At 37.4% G+C, this 15,140-nt stretch overlaps 2 non-coding genes across 2 annotated transcripts; one reads left to right on the top strand and one right to left on the bottom strand.

Moving 5' to 3' along the window:
- The first annotated feature begins 9,117 nt into the window (after window positions 1-9,117).
- Window positions 9,118-9,199, top strand: Trnas-aga. The gene has a single exon. It is a non-coding gene; the product is annotated as a tRNA-Ser (tRNA).
- A 5,001-nt stretch (window positions 9,200-14,200) lies between these two features.
- On the bottom strand, window positions 14,201-14,392 carry LOC122528827. The gene has a single exon (XR_006306675.1). It is a non-coding gene; the product is annotated as a small nucleolar RNA U3 (small nucleolar RNA).
- Between the last annotated feature and the right edge of the window lie 748 nt (window positions 14,393-15,140).

Below are 15,140 nucleotides of genomic sequence, written 5' to 3'. Positions count from 1 at the left end.
TAATTTGGACTTTTGAATTTTTGGAGATTTTTAATTTTTAGAGATTGCTAATTTGGCATTTTGAATTTTTAGAATTTTTCGAGATTTTTTTAATTTCAACTTTTGAATTTTTAGAGATTGTTAATTTGGACTTTTGAATTTTTAGGATCTTTAGAGATTGTGAATTTTTTGGGATTCTTAATTTGAACCTTTGAATTTTTAGAGATTGCTAATTTGGAATTTGGAATTTTTAGAATTTTTCGAGATTTTTAATTTCAACTTTTGAATTTTTAGAGATTGTTAATTTGGACTTTTGAATTTTTAGGATCTTTAGAGATTTTGAATTTTTTGGGATTCTTAATTTGAACCTTTGAATTTTTAGAGATTGCTAATTTGGAATTTGGAATTTTTAGAATTTTTCGAGATTTTTAATTTGAACTTTTAAATTTTTAGAAATTGTTAATTTGGACTTTTGAATTTTTAGAGATTTTTAATTTGAACAGCTATTTTTGTCTTCATCTAATTTTTGTACTCGAAACGAAAGCGACACGATTTGAAAATCGCGATTTTGAAGTTTTGTCAATGCGATTCTCCATCGTTACTAACAACAAGCAACCAATTTCAATGATCAACTAAATTTCGCAAAATCTCTGGTTAATAATGGCCAAATTTTAGCAACCATCGAGTGAAAAACACGGCAGCATTCCTCGATCAAATAACCGATTGACGATACTCGGTGAAATATTAATCTTAATTTCACAGGCTGTGTTTTATTTCCAGTTCGGCGGTAGCGAGTGAAAAAAATTCGAGATAGGTACTTGATCAATTTTTTCGATCCTGATATATTTATTCGAGTATTTAATCGACTGTGCAGTGCGCTGTTATTGATATGAATAATGGCTAGCGAAATTTTTGCAAGATTTACGACAACAACATCAACCGGAAGTAGAAAAATTACTCGTGCCCTTTTTTTTTTTTCAATTTATCACACGAACATGAAAATATTGTTATTTATTGCCTCGATAGTTGGCGGCGTTCGACGATCACCGATAATTTTCAAACCAGCCAATTTCAATAGTTATCGAACACATCCGGGTTATACAAGGAACTCGAGTGGAACTAGAAGTTCGAAATTATTCGAAGTTGCCTGGAAGGACTCGCGGAGGAAGAGAGGCAATCGGGCAATTCTAATAACGCTCGAGACCTAAGCTACTTGCTGAAAGGATTTCATCGCTAATTGAGTGGATGAAATCGACGGAGGAACACTCCCCTCCCCGCTCCTATCGCCGGAGATATAAATTGTTCGAGTTTATGTTTCTTGTTCCGGGGGAAATAGAGGAAGAGTCTCCCGGAGAGAGAACTCTGTTAATGGTATTTGTAATTGTGCTTTGGAAAGTCGACTGATGCAGGCACTTGCTGCTCCCGATTATTACGATCGATCGGGGAGGGCTTCGCGCGCGTGTTCCGCGGCGAAAGTGCCTCCAATGATAACAGTAACTTTTTTCTCCGCCAGGAAGAACTCGGAACTTTCCGTTGCAATCTTCGTGCTTCCTTGAGTGGATTTTTAAGAGTTATCGGGTCATTGGCCAAAAGGTAATTGCGTTTCTTTTCCCCTAATATAACGAACGTAACTAACTTCGTTTTAAAGTTAAGTTAATTTATTATCTAATCCGAGACCTGATTTGTTCGAGCTGTTTCAGAAAAAGAAAATGTACTCGAAGAGTCTCATTAGCAATTGTTTGTTTGTTCGGTTTGCTTATTTATTGGCACAAAAAGAAAATGCAGTTACTTCTTGACCAATCTAATATTCTGATTATATTGATATGATTTGTGTCCCTACATATATTTAATTATCTCTTGAAAATATTCCTGAATGCAAAGTCTTTTTCTCACGTTCCTTCATGAAATATTTATTTATAGGTATAATATTTCAGAGAGTGAGAAATATCGTGGAATTGGAATATTTATTAAAAATAATAAATAACACTCCAAGATGACATGAAAATAAAAATCGTACAAACTATTTTTCACATCACTTCTCAAAAACACAAAATATTCAAAAATTCTAGACTAGAAACCGTGCTTTAGAAGATCACAAATCTATTTCTCTGAAATTTCATAAAATCTCGCAAAATTATTCAAAATTCCTAGTCTTTCATTCACCAGGAGTTCACTGAATATTTTCGCCTTTGATCCGTCCAACGTCACATTAATATCGTCGAAAGTGACTCAACGATATGCCAGTCGCGGCAAATACAGATGCAAAATCGGCATGACCGAATAAAGTGAATCCGAAGATTCCATTCGATTCGTGAATTAAGTGGTTTCACCGAGAAACAGAGTTAAAAAAAAAAAAAAAAAAAGGATGAGGAAAGAAAAGGAAAGGTAAAACGGTGGCCGTTGATTTTCCTGGTGAAGCGCAACGACTCTTGTCACTTTAATGGAATATTCAAACACGGCGAGAAGGCGGAGAAAAAAGAAAAGAAAAAGGAAGCTCGTTTGTCCTCAGAGATATCTGTTTCCTTCGTTTCGTCAACTAATCCATTTTCCGGCGGCGGCGTTGTATTATTCAATTGGAATCGCCCGCAATTGAATTATAAGGGAGCAACAACGCGAACGTCACGGCGCAACGCGATTTAATCGGGAAGCAATTACTTAGCGCGGCATTTTCTCCTCGCGTCACGGGGAAATTTCACTCGTCGAAACAGAATTTTTGCCCCTCCGTGTCCGATCTAAGCTTTTATCCGATATTGAGAGAAAAAAGAAAGAAAAAAAAAAAAAAAAAGAAGAAATGGGATTCTCGGTTTTGTTTTTTCTCTTTTCTTTTCAACGCCTCTTGGTGTTTGTCCCCTTTCCAGGATTGACCAGAATGCAAATCGTGAAATCTCAACGCGAGCTCGGTTTCTCTACCGGGTCTCTGCAAAATGAGTTTCCGTTTGCGCAAGGAAAAATCAATAATTTCAAACTTTCAAATTTTCCGAGGCAGCTTTGAACGTCAGTGCGCAATCCGCTTGAATTTTCTTCTAGCAAAAGAAGAAATAAATAATTGATCAGATCAGACGATACAGAATAATCAACACAATGCAAAATAACCACGAAACAATCGCAAACGAGCGGCCCATTTTTGTTCAACGTTTGTTCATTCGTTCGCGCTAATTTCTCACTGATTAATAAAGGCTCATCCAAGAGACAATAATCATCAATAACATTCGTAACAACGTGTACGAATTACAGAGACGCAAATACGCGGGCAGCGAGGCGGTAATCAGCATAAATCGCACGACAATTACGTTTAAATCTCGCCCGATTTGCCGAAAGCAAAGCTCCTCAAAATCACTCTCGTAAAGAGCAATCTGCTCAAAAAGCCGACTCGCCCTCCCTCTCTAACCGGCAACATTTTCCAAAGCAATGAATATTCCAGAAAGGGCCGAGAGGAATGAACGGGGGGAAGGTGAGGGGACGCGAAACAAACGAGGCAAGGATCCAGCAGGAAACGGGTTAACTAGGTTGGTGTTTAAGAGCGTGGAGAGAGTTTCCCGCGGGAGGCGGAAAGTTGCATCGTATCGCAATGACGATAGCCCCGAAACGGTTGTGAAATCGTCCCTCTGCCCCGGCCGTCCCCGGACCGTAATGGCCCCGCTCGGAATAGTTTCAGAAAAATGGCCCCGCCGGCTGAACTTAAATAAACGCCGGCGCGCCTGGATAAAACGATTTATTGGCGCGGCCCCGAGTGGATAACGCTATCCATTTCTACGTAATTCCGGGATACGGCCTAACCTTTATCCGAAAATGTCCCCCGGCCCAATCTCAATTTTCCGTTCACGTCCGTGTCCGGTGAAAACGCAGAAAATTCCATCCTCGGTCCTGCTTTGCGAAATTCTAATCGTCACGCGCTCGTGACTGTTGTATCATTCGCACGGTCGTGCGAGTTTTTGACTTGTTGGGTATTCGGAAATGATAATTTCACTTGACAGCAGATAGAACTGTGTACTGGTCTTGTCTAATCGCGATACGGTATGTTATATTCATGTCTTATCTTGTTGATGAGATTATATTATTCAACGACGAAGATTAGAATCAATTATACCCAGTTAATGTATTTTGTTCAGCTTTTGTATCTTTCAGGCAACTTCGTGATTCCGAGAAAAGTTTTCATCAGTTTCCGGATGGAAAAGCAGTTTCAAGAATGATTCGATGCCATCGTCAACAGTGGAATTTACACTTTCAGAGCATTTTTTTTATGAATTCTCTTTTCCTTTTCAGGAGTAATACAGCGAAATTTCCTTCTTCGATTGTTCGATTGTTGATTTTCTTTTTCTAAAACTTGCTTTCTCGAACAATCGGGTATCAAATTGCACAATGAATGATAAAATATTAGAAAAAGAAAAAAAAAAAAAATGCGATTACTTTTCCAAATAACCGAATAACACTTGCGCGTTACTGCAAATTAAACCTTTATAGCGCACACCGTTAAAACCAATTCCATGTATCCTATTAAATAAAAAAGATCGTCCCCTTTAACACGCTTTTTGTTTTATCCCGATACGACTTTCGGTTTGCTGAGATATCGTTGTTCGATACGAGCCGTAATTCCCGCCGTTTTGTTCTGCCTCTCTTACTCGCTCGCCACTGACCTACCCCAGGCGAGCTATTGCATGCGCTGGTCAGTGGCGCGCGTCACACTCACAATCACAGCTTTTTCCTTTTTTCCTTTTTTTCTTTTTCCTCTTTCTCTCTTTAATACTACTAGCCACGCGTACGCGTTTCCACACGGAAGGGAAAAAGTAGGTCGAGAGTCTCGGAATTTCAGCAGCCATTCAGAATCTCTGTGTCTTTGCAAGCCAATCGGTAAATATCGATTTGAAGCAAAATGCTTCAATTTTGTTTGTTTTTCTTTGCAGCAAAGAAGAGTCTTCGGAGATAGTGAGATGAAGTTGATTGAAGGATGAATTTTCGAAATGAACACGTTAGCGATGTAATTCTAGATTAATTTCCATTGCCACTGTAGTTCGAAATTGTCAGATTGTGAAACATTTGTGAAAGATTTCTTTTCGTAGAGACTTGACAGATTTTCGGAACGATGCGATTTTGTACAAATTTCAACGACTTTTCGTAATATACAGAAACGATTTGAGTTCGTGTTACAGCATTATAAATTTTCCCTGTTTCATTTCTAGGATGCAAGTATTATAATCCAGTCGTTCAACATTGGCAATACAATTTAAATATCCATATATTCATACACATACAATCACACGTCGGAAATTTTACTTCACCTGCTTATTGTTTCACTAATAAAAGTATCAAAGACCTAATTTACAATAATCATTTCAAACTGCAGTAAATAGTTGCAACAAACTAATAATTCTTCCCTTCTGGAAATATGGAGTACATATGGGATGTAAAGAACTGATTTGTAATAAACAAAGAATATAAGGAGCAAAGAACTAATTTATAGTAAATGTGGGATGGGCAAATTCAGAGTAAATTCAGAGTAATTCAGGCAAAGAGAAGAGTTGCGAGTCTAGCGAGTTTAGCAATTAAGAAAATAGTGTGAAACGTCACTTTAAACACTACAATCATCATTAAACAAATTTAACCTTAAATAAACAACTATCCTTTAACAAAATTCCTAGAAATTGGGATCTCAAGCCGGAATTCCTACATAAATTTATTTTAAATTGAAACAACCTAATATAATCCTTCTCTTCTGTAGATAACACATAAGGGATGTGAAGAACTAATTTATAATAGTTATTTTAAATCGCAGTAAGTAATTGCAACAAACTGATAATCCTTGTCCTCTGCAGGTATAGAGTACATGTAGGGAATGTGTGTAGACCTGAAAGCCACGCGTTACGTCTTAATTACGTTCGTGTCGCCGGGCTGCGAATCCGGGCATCGGTGGAGGAGGACCGGTGGAAAGAATGCGGCCAGATTAAGCCGGGACGAACGTGACTTAAATCCATTGCAACCCCTTGGAACCCTCCGGGATCGTTTGTAACCGTCACGGTCGCAGTTACGCGCGGCGAACAGCCACGAAATAGAGACAACGGGTGCCATAGGTGAGAACGAAGCCACGTTCGGCGAGAGAGGGAGAGAAACAGGGTTGAAACTGGCTCACCCCGACGAAATAGAGAAGCGGAGGAACGGTCTCTCGCGAGATAAGAAAAAGGGGAGTCTGTTGGAGATGAAATAGAGAAACTTTCACTGTGCGTGAAAGAGAGAAAAAAGAAAGATAGATTGAGCATGTGAATACCACGTAAAGGGTATTACAGCCTCTGAAAACGTGAAAACAACGAATGAACTTCATGCACAGGGTGGGCAAAAAATCACTTTCTATTAAAATATATTTTGAATATAAAATAAAATATATTCATATTTTTAAAATATGCTTACATCATATCATATTCATATCATATCATAAAATATATTTATGTCATGAATTATATTTCTTTACCAGATTAAACAACTCTTGTTATAAGTGAATTTAACTTAAAATTAATAAAATTAGTTTCTTTTATATTTTCATGTTTTATTAAAAAAAAAAAAAAAAAAAAAAAAAAAAAAAGGGGGGGGGAAATTTTTGGTCTACCTCGTACAAGAATGTCATCTGAGACTTATTTTTTACAATTTGATTTCACTCGCTGGTATCGATGAATCAGCTGACACATTCCAAGTTTTTCTCGTGCCACGTTTACAGCGAACAGAAGCTAAGAGAGCGTCGATCAGAGCGACACTTTGCAGGTATGAGGGATACTCTCGAGCACTACGCGAATCTCTGCGTAACTCAGCTATACGACCCGAGCCGTTTTATGGTAGATGGGCAAAGTATTTCGATAGCAGAGCGAAGAAACAAGAGTTCGCAACGCTTTTGTATCGCTGGTCGTAGCTCTGCTACGTTGGTTCAACGTAAACGCCTCCACTTTCCAACAAACGATGTATTTCTACGCTTCGTTCTCATCGAGTATCGCAGCTCTGCTGTAAACGTACCTTCGCTTACCCCGAGTTTTCTCTAACAACGATTTATTTAACCGGAAGATTGTTTTGGTATCGGTGCCTTCGTACTTTCAGTCTCGCCAGCTCAATTATGTTTCGTTCGATAAATTTACTGCTGCTACTGGAATTTTAGAGACAATAGGGACAAAGGACAACACAACAAGGAAGATTCGCATAAAATTGATGAATCTCAAATCGATTTTCTTGCTGTATGATCGACGAAAGGAGCCGAGGATTTCGACTCGTTCAAAAGAAAAGAAAACACACACAATTTTCGTGATCGCGGGCAAATCTCTTTTTTCAACTTTCGCGAATATCTTTCGCAGAATGTCCCTCGTTTGCGTTGAAGCCTATCAGCTTAACGCCTCGACGAGTCTGAATCGTTTCTCGAAGACGTCGCCGATTCATACACTTCCGTTCAAGAAGAAGCTAATCCTGCGACGTCGTGTTTTAAATCAGGTAGATTATACCTCTGTGTGTGTGTGTGTGTGTGTGTGTGTCACGACAATTGAATGCCAGCATCGGCAGGAAAGAGGGTTATGCATATCGAGCAAGAATGGGAAAAGGTTGAAATAGCTTCGTGAATATTTAAAACGAATTGGAAGTTCCATTTCCGTTGCACGATAAAGGGAAAGGGATCAAGGTAAATGTAACGAGGTATGAAAAGCGATAGGGCGTCTTCTGCGAATGGAGAACGGGGAACGTTTCTCATTTTCACTTCGGTGGACGATCAAGCTACACGACGAGGAATAAGTTACGCGACGAAAGGCAAATTTCGAAAGATTTGAAATTGCATTGATAGACTAACAATAAGTTAAGGGGATTACACGACTCTACCTCGCCAATTACACGACCAAAATTAGAAAGTCTAATTACACAGGAAGCGGCAGGTCTAATCCGCGTTAGACCAATTGCAATCAATTCCGAGTGCCGGCGACGCCCTGAAACACAAGCAATAAAGAAGTCAAAGCAACCGATTAACAAGTTCGCGGGAACGCACAGCCGAGCTGGTGTTTTGTCAACGTGAAATCGGTCAAACACGACGCTCGCGACAACCGTATCGTTTTGCATCCAAGTTAAACGCCAGTGAAACACACAAAGCTGAGAGCGAAATTGCACATCGGATTAATTTGTACATCGCGGCAGTTGCAAAGAGCGTGGCCATGATTGGTTGATCAATTCCCAACATTCGGGAGTCATTCGCGTGTAAAAGACAGAGTTGTATTAATATAAACAAAAAGTATTCTATAAAAAAAATATACTTCAGCTGCGTGAAAAAAACAATGAAAGAAAGAAACATTCGAGATTTGACGAAAAGTCAAATACATCGATGACAAAGTTACATCGATCGTATAAATTCACCCCTGAACTTGGTAATATGGCGTTCCACCACCGGCGCGAATAATGGCAGTGGTATTTGCACGGTAAACGCAGAGCGCGTCGCGTCGTTAGTTTCGTTCAGTCGAGGCTAAAGGCTTTATTTAATAGCAAACAGGACACGCATGCTGCGTTTGGGACATGTTGCAACCCCTCGCGGGCTCCAGTGTCATCGGCACAAGGGTGGTTGTAAACGTTGATCACGATCGTTGATATCTCGTATCCGAGGCGAAATCGATTCGCGTCGCGGATTATATTTGTAACGCAGGATTTTTGGCGTTGTTTGAATCGTTGCATTAAAATCTCGATGAAAGCAGAGGTGGCGGATTGCTGGAAACACGAGGTGGTTTCGCGTTTGCGTGCAGTTTTAGGACTGCGTGTTTTAATTGCGTGAATGTTGCGGTCGAATTGGTAGAAATTTGAGAAGTTTGGGAAATTTGTAAAGAAAGATCTGTACTACGTCCTTGGTCAGGTGATAGGCGATAAAATTTCACGTGCAAAGTTAAGCAGGAAATTATGGTTTATTTGTTAATAAAATTTTAATAAAATTAAAATATTAACATATAAATTTATATAATAAATTTTAATAAAATTATAATAAAATTTATTATATATAATAAATTTCAAGAAAATTTTAAAATTATTTATTTTAATAAAATTAAAATATAAATTTATATGTTAATAAAATTAACATTTATGGACTTTCTTTTTTATTATAATATTGCATACTAGATTCGTTCACGGAAGAAAATTATACAAGAAGCAGTCGTGGCCGAGTGGTTAAGGCGTCTGACTAGAAATCAGATTCCCTCTGGGAGCGTAGGTTCGAGTCCTACCGACTGCGAAAAATCATGTGGCGAAACTTTTTTTTCTTCTTGTCCACTATTTAAAAATTCATTGAATATTAATTACTTTAACAATGTGTTGCTAAGTTTTTATAAACAATTTTGACACAACTCGACTACTTGTGAAAAAAAAAAAAATCTATTACGTATTACAGAGATATTATTGTCTACAAATATATCTGGTATAGTACAATATATTTTATATAAGTAATAATATTTTATATTTGGTTCAAAAAATGAACGTGTGAAGGATATTTTGTTTGATATTAAAAAAAAAAAAAAAACATCACCATTCATCCTTTGCATAAAAGGGTAAACCAATGGTGATCATCGACGATCCCGTAAATCATTCAAATTCCAGTAGTCCTGACAATACTACTGTTATTAGGCTTGTGAGATCTATTGCAGAAAGGATCCTACTACTATCAATACTACTGCCTATGATCTACCTGGCTGCATATCCTTTCTGGCGGCAATTTCATCAATTATTTGAACAAAATCACGAAGCAACACTACATAATAAAGATAAATCTCTAACTATATAATACATATCTATAAAAGTGCACTCTGATACTATTTTCTCTGGAAAATTTAATACACTTACATCATTTAATACATTTACTTGATTTTATTGATTATAAAATTTTTTAATTTTAAACATTTCGCAGGTAATTCTCCTTCAGTTATTTTTACAATAATTCCAGTGACCGCGGAGAACGAGTTATTATTGCTCTTATTGTTAACTCTTTTTCTCCACATTGATCTCGAAACGCACGGTACTAAACTCTGAACTCATAATTGCGGAGATAGCAGGGATGGAAACTTCGCTGGAAAGTTCGTAGCAAACGGTGATGATTGCGTTTTAATTAAAGGATTGTATCTGCACGATCGGCCGCTAGCTACGATTCAACAATTAATTAACAGTTGCCGCTCTTGTTGCTGGCAGTTGCCTCGACAGGAAAGGGGAGAGAAAAAAAAAAAAGAAGAAGAATTTATACAGAAAGTTCTCGTTTTCATCACAGGCGCAACCTGTTTTCGAACAACGAAAGTTCAACGATCGCGAACATGGTTACTTTCCATGGTATCTCTACGCGTCGAACGAAATTGGAATAAACAATTCGTCAGACACGCGTCTGACATGACGGAATTTCCCAGAGCTTCGAACGGAGAGTTTCATTGAACGGCGCATAATGAATTCTCGCTTCGATTCTGATTTGATTGTACTCGAGACAGCAGCTTTCGCCGTATTTCAGAGCAAGAAGATTATTCTTATTTTTTTCGAAACGAGGCAAAAAATTGATTCAATGTTTTGTCCACTGGCTTTTGTCAGGCGATAATCAATGAAATTCACATTTGAATTTAAATTGATCAAATTCAGAAATTCATATCAGAACATGTTGCGTACAAAATGCACGAAAATGTGTAAAATTTGTGAAATATAAAGAATATTTATTAGAAGTTGAGTTTAATTCCACGTCATTGCCTGCGTGATTTCATATTTTCCGCTATTGTCCAATCACGCATGAAATTCTTCGTTAATTCCCGATTGCGTTCAACCGATACAATTCAAAGGTATTTCATTTCATTGGGTTATAAAATTAAATTTAATTATACACACTAAATTTTAGTAGAGAACTGCAACCACCAATAATTACGATACGAAACCCGTATCGGAGAAATGAAAGACCACAAGCTTTCCTTCACATCTGCAATATATATTTTCATATAATTATCGATAACTGCGAATCTATAAAATTTCCCGACACTCGCCACCAACATTTACCAGTAGTAGATCTATAAAATTTCCAACTGAAACATAAAATTGCTCCACTTTTACGTAAATCGAATTAAACGCCAACGAAATCTTCTCGAATCTTCTCAGACAACAACAACATGCTCGACGACAATTCGGTCACGGTGGCTCGGCTCTTTCGTCGTTCGCACGACGCGAGAAAATGGCGAAGATCCAGCGTGACCGTCGGAGAACGTTTCGTCGCCGTGGTTTTCGCATTCGCGGCTGGCTTTCGAAACGGAAACGCGGCTGGACGCGTGGGTGTCGCTGAGTAACCCGGTGGGTGGACACGTGTGCCGCGTGTTTGACCGCAGCTCAAGACGCCGGTAAACAATGCAAGCATACATTACACATACAAGCAGCCAGAATCCGCGCCATTGTGCGCGCATCCCCGTTGTTTCTCGCGCCTTTCGGCTTTCGTCTCACTCTTTCGCCCCTCCATTCCTCCTTCTTTTCCACTGTCCTCGCGTTACTCGTTTCGCGCCTTCCTTTTGTCGTTCATTTTTTCCCTTCTTCTTCTTTTTTTTTTTTTTTTTTCGGGCATCGGAGGTTGGATGACTGTGATTACTTCGTAGGTGGCTGCGAGCGTTCGCAGACTTCCTTCGGAAGTTTTGTATGACGCACCGTGGTACTTCATTCGAATTTATTTCGTCACTTTTGACAAGTGTTCGCTGTCGGGGAACGTTTCTTTGGACGAATTATATAATTAAGGAATTAGGGAATATATGCGCAACTCATTAAATGCCAGAACACACTGTATCACGGATATTTATATAAATTTGTGAATATTATACGAAATGCAGTTTGTACTTTTAAAGTAAAGCGCAGTTAATTGATTTTGGAAATTGATGTAATAGATGTAATAACCTAATTCGTAATTTAATTTCAAGTGTATCCGTAAACTGAGCCACGTTTATTAATATTGAATTTTAAGTATTTTCGTCGATTTCGAAGCTTGAAAAATTTTCTACGCGTACACACTCCCGTATCGCTTGACGCAATATATCGAATTGCATCGGGCAAATAATTTCAGACGCCGACAAATTGTTGCCGCGCGCGCGCGCGCGCATGCCTGTAACTTCAGATTTTAATAGATTGGCATTTCGCCAATATCCAAACGTGAAACGTATATTTTAATTACTTTACAGCGATATAACGTTCCATTAAATGGCTTCGCATATTGAAATGCGCTAAAAAGTTGATCACATGTTAATTAATTATTCGCGTACCATCGCTGCCCCGTCAATAATATCCGCAGAGATAACCGCAATATCTATTAAACAAATAGACATGTTGTGTTGATCAATCGGTGATCGGTACCAATTATATTCATCGAACGTTATGTCATTTATTCAGTAACAATCAAACCGTACCCAACTGTGATATAACGTAATATGTAATTAATCAACGTTTTGACTATATTCGATGCTCTGATTGTTATTTGAATAGCCGAGTCACTAAAACAAGCGGACATTAAAAAAATTTCATTTTGCTCAAGAATTTTACAAACTCTCTCTCTCTCTCTCTCTCAAGTAATCTTTTGTATCACACCGTTATTCAATACAATTTATCACAATTAATTTCAATCTGAGAGAAGAATTTTTGAGCAAGTGATTGGAAAGAAATTCAATAAAATAAATTATTCTATACAGTGAAATAAATGGAAAGATTACTCCGTAAATTGAAAAGAAAGGCAGGAATAATTACTCGTTTCTAATATAAAACACACGTTTCCTTTCATATTTGCCTCATTTCCTCCCCTATCTGTTCCTTTTCGTTCAAACGTCTCTTTCTTCTCTTCATTCACGAAGATTTATTTAGCAGCACTGAATGCTACAGTCTCTTCCTTATTTATTCGACATCTGTCTCGCTCGTGAGTTTCCCGGCGTTGTCTCACCAAGCGTTGTTAACAACAATGTTTGTCGAGTCTCTCCGCGTTTACTTTTCCACCCTATTCCAGGCTCTTGATTTTTGCGCTTCTTTCCAGCGCAACTGTTACTGCATTCGTGCAACCTTGCCTCTGTTTCCTCTCTTTCGATTTTCTTCTTCTTCTCATTTCCCCTCCGCTTTATTCCAACCTAATCTCTACCTATCGTCTGCGAATCATCGAGGCGACGTTCATCCGATAAAATTAACGTAAGGAAAAATCAAAATTGCACGAATTTCATTTCAGAAAATTCAAACGAAACTATTGTATTATCATAAAGTCTATTTCGCGATTTCTTTTTTTTTTCTCTTTTGTTTGCAAAGAAAACATTTCGAGATCTTTTCCCTTTTTTTTTCATCTTTTCTCCGTCTGAATGATACAACCAGTGCCGCGGAGCGTGGTTTCACGGTTTACATGTTTCCTCTACTTTGCAATTAATTGGAAGGACGCTGGAAAGTTTGGCTGACGGGAAGAAGTGTCCCGGCATTAATTAAAGAACTTTCCTGCCAGCCGAAGTACCGGTGTTTTATTTTCAAAATTTTCCAACTCGTGCCCTCCCTCCATTTATTTCCCTTGAATAATTATTTATGACCATCCCGAAATTAGATAAAAAGTCATCGTCGCCGACGATAGCTTTCGCCCGCGGAATCTCGTTATTTCCAAATTAGGCAACTTTTCATCTCTCTGCCGATCGATTTTACTCGTTTTCTCATTATCCGCCCAGCGATTCATTGTTCTGAATAATTCCCCTCGTAATCCCTCGGTAAGGAAGTTAGTGATTTATTATTAGCACGCAGGACTCGGCAACCATGAATTTCAAATCTGTATCAGAAAGAAGAAAAATGACTCCGTGTCTTGATCTTAAGGTCTAAGCATATTTTTATTGTACCTGTAATTTTATACAATTATATATAACTCGCTACTTTGCAAGTGCTGTTGCGTATAATAAACATAACAAACATACGGTACTATTTTTATACTGGTATTATACAGTGTAGTTAAGTGCACTCGAAGAATATTCAAAACCGATTTATTCGAAAACGAAGCCTCAAACGAAAGAATTTTATTCTTCATTCGATTTCGACTTATTTTTTTATGCAGAATCACCTCCTCTCTACTATTCAATGTTGTTTATAAATACTATTATTTTACACTCACGTTTATAAAACACTTTGTACTTGATGTTACCCTCCCTCTCTACTAATCAATATTGTTTATAAATACAATTACTTTACAACCCATTCATAAAACACTTTGTATTTGTTGTTTAAATAAAAAAAGGCCACTCAGAACGCATCTTTCCCATCATCCTTGCACTAAGTGCAAGGACTGAGCGATCATCGATGACTGAGAAGATTGAAACTAAGAGTCAATCTCCACACAGCCTTCCTCACGCTCATGGAAAGATGCTACATCATCGTGGTTGTTGCCATATATTGGCAACAATCTGTAATTTGGCTACAACAAGATCCACTGACGATGCCTATATCTAACTGCCAGTGTATACTTTCTACTGCGGGTACTGGCTAGTAACTATTTGGCCATCTATGAAGAAGAATACGAAGTAACGTAAAAAACCAAAGATGACGGAATTGTGTAATAAAATCATCATCGAACGTTCCCTGATACACATCTTAAAATAATCGTTTGCAACATATATATATATATATATATATATATATATATATATATAAAATAATCATGTCGAATTCGAGGTAAAACACCTCGAATTATGACTAATAATATTAAATTTATTATATGAAATAAATTAAATTAAATATTTCAATAAATAAACCATAAAAAAATTATTACTAAAATTATTCTTATAAATAATAAATTTATATATTCAGAGAAAAAATATAAACGAATAGTCTTCTATATTTTAAATTAAATCCTAAAACCAATTCTGATTCAATCTCAAATCAAAAGGAATTCGATTTAAATCAATCAATAAACTAATAATAAATATAAAATATAAAGAATATAAAAAAAAAAGGATTTAAAAATATGTTATCTAGAGCACAATAAGGACACACGAACACAGGAGAATCGTTTGATACGTTACTTGAAGCAATGACACGGGAAAACAAGGACGAGGATTTGAACTTAAAAAGAACTGAAGTAGAGTGTAAAAGCCAGTCTAAATTGATCGCTCTGAATGAAAAGAAACGAAGAATCGTCATTCCTAACGATCTGTAACGAATTCGAAGTAGCAAAAAGT

This window comes from Frieseomelitta varia, unplaced genomic scaffold (genome assembly GCF_011392965.1).
Source record: "Frieseomelitta varia isolate USP_RPSP 00005682 unplaced genomic scaffold, Fvar_1.2 scaffold_263, whole genome shotgun sequence".
Taxonomy (NCBI): domain Eukaryota; kingdom Metazoa; phylum Arthropoda; class Insecta; order Hymenoptera; family Apidae; genus Frieseomelitta; species Frieseomelitta varia.
The sequence above is the reverse complement of the archived record's forward strand: the minus strand, read 5'-3'. Positions and strand labels throughout refer to the sequence as shown.